Source organism: Heterocephalus glaber, unplaced genomic scaffold (genome assembly GCF_053883595.1).
Source record: "Heterocephalus glaber isolate CG9 unplaced genomic scaffold, H.glaber_assembly_v1.0 deba00000896, whole genome shotgun sequence".
Lineage (NCBI taxonomy): Eukaryota > Metazoa > Chordata > Mammalia > Rodentia > Bathyergidae > Heterocephalus > Heterocephalus glaber.
This window is the reverse complement of record NW_028258170.1, coordinates 4,280,661-4,286,978: the sequence shown is the minus strand read 5'-3', so window position 1 is coordinate 4,286,978 and position 6,318 is coordinate 4,280,661. Positions and strand designations below refer to the sequence as shown.

Sequence of the window (6,318 nt, the reverse complement as noted above, 5' to 3'; positions counted from 1 at the left end):
TTATGAATATTTCTAGAAATAAATCAACAAGCCACTTCATTCTTCTTACAGTGTTTGTAATCTCTTTATTCCAGAAATAATTGGCCTGCTGGTTAAGAGGATGTGAGCGGTACTTTTCAGCTTGCCTCGCTATTCTCCTCAGGTCAGTGCCACACCTAGGATGGATGGTAGGGTACTTCACCCAGACAGGCAACGAGGGAGTGCATTGTGTGTTGAAAATTTAAAAGGAATAAACAATAAAATTTTTATCATCACTATATACTGACAATTCCAAACAGCTTCAGTGATACTATTACTCTGGAAAAACAAAAACAACATTTTTGTTGGCCCAAGTGTTAACCAATTGCTGCAGTTACGGAAATTTGACATACACATGAGTATTGCCACTTTTAAAATTATTATTTTTCAATAAACATTGCATTCTACATGGAGATAATTCTAACTCCTAGATGCACGTGGGCTCAGCTACACTTGTTTATATCAAAAATAAGAAGCTATGTGTGCTTAATTTTTATAATCACTATGCTATAATTGTTTGTTTTGAATCTATGGTTCAACAAGACTATATAGTACAACTGGATTAGAGATATGCACTGACTTGAGACAAGTTCTAGTAATTCATAGTCATTACAAGCTTTGGAGAATTTTACCATATATGATAGAAACTTAAAATGAATTCTTTGATGAAGCTCTTTTCTTGGGGAGGGGTTGTTTTTGAGACAGGGTCTCACTGTGTAGCCCAGGCTGGCTTTGAAGTTGGGGGGATCCTCTGCCTCAGCCTCCCAATGCTGGGATTACAAGCTTGCGCCACCACACCCGGCTTGATGAAACACTTTCAGTTGGAAATGTTTTCAATTGCAGAAATATTTGAAAACCGCAAGGGACAAAGTTACAGAACTCCAATTTCTGTAATTTATTATGAAGTGTTGTGTTGGATGGGATGTACACTCCGCTGCTCCTCTGGAATGCACTGCTACCAGGATGGTAAACTCTCAGCACCAGTAAGGAATTAGAGAGGTGGAGTTTAAAGGAAAGGAAGACATTTACTTGGAAAAGGATGGGAAAAGAGAAGACAGACAGCTACTCTGGAAGATCAAGGGGCATCGGAAAGGTGAATACCTCCCCCTACTCTGCCCCTGTCCCTGGCTCCTTTTATTTAGGACTAGTGATTTTTCCCATACTACATGGGGGCACCTGGAAATTGTCGCCATCTGGTTGGCTCTCTGGCTGTCTATATTTTTTGGGAGGGGCATTTGATTTTCTGTGTGTGTGTGTGTGTGTGTGTGATGGATAAGTGGGGGTGCCTTACAGAAAAGTAGCTTAGAGTTAATAAGTAAAGGGAACATTTGTGTATCTGGTGGAGTAATATAGTGATGCTAAAGTGAGAATATGCATATACATGTGTAAGTGTGTGTGTCTTCTGGTGCCTTCCCTTTGTCTCCTTTGCATTTTATCAGAGGTGGGTGGCTGGTTACTCTGGTCCTTTATATTTTGAGCTTTTTTTCTTTTATTAACTCTTTTTGATAAATTTTTATGGTAATTTTGTTATCTGGCGCTTTTTGGGGTCTTTTTTTTAGTAAGATTTCCTATTGATTTTTAATAATGCCTATCCTTTTCGTGTCTAGGAGCTAGCTTTCCCTACAGTAGAATTTTTAGGAATTTCTGCTAAATATCTATACTTTAAAGACTTCCTATCTATATATTCTATTTTTTTCATGAAAGTCTATATCACATAATTGCAGATAGCTAAGTTAGTTAGAAATTATTATAAGGCAGCTAGATACAACTGGGCCCTCAGCATAAACAATTGAGGCACATTCACTGGTTAGCATTATAAAAAGAGAAGAGGTACTGCACTTACCTACTTCCCCTATAGATGAATAGCAGTGATTGATTTTCTAAATAGGCATCAATCTCCCTAGCCCATTTCCCTTCTGGAAATTCCTCCTACATGACTTGTTTTCCTATTTGATCCCCATTTAATCAATATCACCTGGGTGACTGTACTTGTAATCTTATTGGTTGACTATGGTTTTGCCCCACCTCATGCCCATCTTGTGATTTTCTGCTGGATCTTTGTCCACTTTGTACCCACCTCATCTCATGGCTTTGCCCTGTAAAACATCTTATAATAGTGGGGTGGGCAGGCAACCCACTTTCTAGTCCCCCTTCTGTCTCTCTTATCAAAAGCTATCTTTCTCTCAATACATTTTTCCTACTCTTAACCTCTGTTGTTCCTAAATTCATTCTTCTATTTCATTTTGGGGGGGGGGTTGTTTGTTTTTTGATACTGGGGATCGAACTCTGGACCTTGTGATCGCGAGGCAGGTGCTGGAACCACTGAGCTAAATCCCTGGCCCTCTAATGTTTTGGCTATGGATTCATGCTGTTGCCACAGTTTTAATTTCTATTATCACTAAAGCAAGTTCTCATGCATGTTCTCTTATCAGGAACAAGAAACATTAACCCCCCAAAAAGCAGATTGGTTAATATCAGACTACTCTAGGTCAACTTTCTTATGAGGGTTCAAGCACCAAGAACTTATTTATTATGATGACCTTGGAAGATTGGGCTCCTTCTGATTTATTGCTCTGAATTTGTTATTTTCAGGAAAAACTGCTCTTTTTGGGGATCTACCTGCTTCCTTAAAGTTTCAGTTTGATCATGTGGCTCTTAACATAGGTGACTCCATTTGGTCTGGCCTGCTAGGACCAGTACAGAAGAACAGTCCAAACAAAAAGCCTCTTGCAACCCTTGTTTAACAATACTTAATCAGTCACGGACATCTCTCTTAGGATTATGTTTAGCATGTTAGTGTCCCTACTACACATTTGTAGTCAGATATCAACTCCTTTGGAATCCAGGAAAAATTTTATTTTGGCTACATTTTATTATACTATAAATAAATATGTTTTAGAAGAAGAATTTAAGAATATATATCATATGGTACATTAGCAGAACATGCATTCCTGTTGTAAAGTTTCATGATGTCCTAGAGAAAATTTAAACAATTGAAAGACAGGATGATATCCAGTCTTACAGAATGTTAACTAATTTGATAGTTAATTTTAGCAAGTCTTGCTTCTCTGAATGAAGCTATAGTTTCTAAAAATTATCTTATAAATACAGATGAGGGCTGGGAATTTAGCTCAGTGGTTCTGCTGCCTGCCTTGCAAGCACAAGGTCCTGAGTTTGATCCCTGGTTCCAAAAATAAATAAATTTAAAAAATGAATTTCTTTAAAATTAGCATTATAATGCCACTACCTGAGTGACATGTGCTGTAATATATTTTGCTTTTTATATTTTGTTTTAAAAGGGAGGGGTAGTTAGTGGGAAGAATGGATACAATCAAACTGTAGGAAAAGACGGCTCCTAGGCAGGGCAAAGATAGTCTTTCTTTAAAAAATTAATAGGGGGACCTGGGATTTAGCTCAGTGGTTCCACCATCTGCTTCACAAGCACAAGGTCCTGAGTTCGATCCCTGCAAACAAACAAACAAAAAACTTAATAGGGAATCTGGATAAAGCAGCTTTTGCCTCTACAGTTAGACTCTACAGTTAGACTCTACAGTTAGACTCTACAGTTAGAGCAAGTAGAAAGACAAAGAAGGAGAGAGAAACCAGACCCAGAAATGTGCCAGGTTATGTAATCACGATATGTATTTTTTAGAAAGAGGTAACAAAGCCTGTAGGAAGCTAGAAACATAAAAGATCAGCTCCACTCTCTACCTCTGATAACATGCAAAGGGGACAAGGGGAAGACACCTAAGGACCCTTATTTAACATGTAAAAGATACGCACACCTATACATGTAAAAATATATGTATATTCTCACTTTAGCATCATACTATACCAGATACACACATGTCCCCTTTATTTAATCATTAACACTAAGCTACCTTTCTATAAGGCTTCCCCCAATACACTTATCCATTACAAAGAAGCAGGAATGAATCAAATGGCCAAAAAGAATGCAGGCCGAGGTGTCTGAGTTAGGGTCAAAGACAGCTAGAGAGTCAATCAGATGGCAACAATTTCCAGGTGCCCACATGGGAGATAGAAAAAAATCAATCCTAAATTTAAAAAGCCAGGGACAAGGGTTTGGAGGTATTCGCCTTTCTAGTGCCTGGTATCTTCTCTTTTCCTCCCTTTTCCAAATAAACTGTCTTCTTTCCTTGTTTTGATTCCAGGGATTGAACTCAGGACCTCATGCTTGCCAGGCAGGCACTGTGCACTGAGCTACATTCCCTACCCATGCCTTCCTTTATTTCAAATGCCACTGCTTTGATTCCTTACTGGTGCTGAGAGTTTACAATCCTGGTAGGTGTGTGTCCCAGCAGAGCAGTGGTGTATACATTCCACCCTGATGCAATAAAACCATGCTGTATGTACGTATGAAAGTTTCACAACCCATTAATTTTTGCAATTTATATGCATTAATAAAGACATCAAATTTTGCTAGGGTAATTATATTGCACTCAAAATACCTGACTGTATATTTAGGTAAGTCCATTGTCTTTCTTGTAAAAATGTTACTCTTACCAAATTCAGTTTTCAACAATCATAGTATTAAATAATAATTGTATTAATTCAGCAATATTTGTAAGACTGGACTTCATGATTAAAGATGTAAACCGAAAGCAACATGAGGATAATGAGAATAACTAATGAGAGTGATTTACTGATTATGCCTAGGGTGTATTTTTAATGCAGTAGTCCTGTGAATGATACTAAGCACTAACATCTCTATTTTACAGGCAAGAAAACTGAAGCACAGATAGTAATCAGTATTTGTTCAGTGGCCAAGCTGGTGCTCAAATAAGAAGCTAATTCCAGAACCCTGGCTCCTTACATCATAATCCAGTATCTTCTATATATAAGGAAAACATGTGAAGAAAAGAAAAGGTGCTTTGCACAAGGACCTGGTTTAGCTAAATTCTACTGTAGTAACATTATTCATCATTTAAAATTCAGAATGCTCTAACTGCAGAACTAATCAAGATAAACTGAAAAGCACTGGTATTGTTCACAATTGCTGAAAGTCTTGGCTCAAATAAGAGGTGCAGATTTAGAAATGTTTTGATAAAGATTTGATTTCAGATATTGCAGAATAAAATGGTTTTGCCTTATTATATTTAGTAAGCAAAATTATTCTGTGAAATTAGGTTATTTAGAAATTATTTGAGAAGATTATAAAAAATTCAGTCTATTCTGATGCATTTGGACGTTTTATTCCTTTATTCAGTAATGCTGGGTTCTTGTTTTTGTTTTTTTTGGTACTGGGGAGGGGATCAAACTTGGGACCTTGCGCTTGTGAGACAGGTGGCAGAACCACTGAGCTAAATCTCTGGCCCTATTCAATAATGCTGTTAGCAGTTTGGGGAAAATGTTATGCAACTTGGTACAATTATGAAGATTATACCTTCAGCAACCATAGTAGGAATTTGTAGTGGCCTTGGTTCTGTCTAGTAAGGGCAATGACAAGCCAGGGGTGGTGGTACATGCCTGTAATCCCAGCATTTGGGAGGATGAAGCAGGAGAATTGCTGTGATTTTGTTCCTTTTTTTTTTTTTTTCAGTACCAGGGATCGAACTCAGGACCTTGTGCTTGCCAGGCAGGTGTGGTGCCACTGAACTAAATCCCTGGCCCAGGAATGCTATGATTTTATTGCCAGCCTTGGTAACACAGTGAACTCAAGGCCAGTCTGAACTGTACAGTGAGGCCGTCTCTGAGAGAAAGGCAGACAGACAGACAGACACAGAGAAAGACACAGAGACATAGAAAGAAACAAAAACCGGCAATGAACTTCATGAGTTCTTCACTCTAACAAGAGCTTTAGTATTCTTCATACCTCAGGTGTTCTAATTAGCTTTTGTGTTATGGTTCTAATTATCTTAATATGCATCCTTTCATCATAAAATACTTTAAGTTTGGATCTTACTAATTCAGAACTCATTATAATTCATACACTGAACCCAAATTACCTTGGCTCAAGTACACAGAGAGGGAAAGGCTTTAGCTAAATAATGTGACTCACACCCAACACGCTGCAGAGTTTTGATTATTTACTTTGCAAAACCATAAGCTTATTCCATTTACAAAGCTATAGCATAGCAGAAAGCCTTTTCCACTTTCCAGCATGCACTGTACAGCCAACAGCATGTTTATGAAAGAAAGCAGGTTGGTGCCCAGTGAATCAGAATTCTCCAGCTTCCCATTGTCAAGCATCTATGGACCTGAGGACTTGCCTGGATGTCCTTGCCCAAGTCAGTCAGGAGCTACAAGTTCATATGTTTTTTCAAATAATAAAACTGAGTA

The 6,318-nt window shown here is 38.0% G+C and overlaps 1 long non-coding RNA gene across 1 annotated transcript; it reads left to right on the top strand.

Annotated features, from left to right (window-relative positions):
- Positions 1 to 928: 928 nt before the first annotated feature.
- LOC110346544 (uncharacterized) lies at positions 929 to 6,318 on the top strand. Its single transcript, XR_002390655.2, has 3 exons — positions 929 to 1,111; positions 4,758 to 4,905; positions 5,579 to 6,318. It is a non-coding gene; the product is annotated as an uncharacterized LOC110346544 (long non-coding RNA).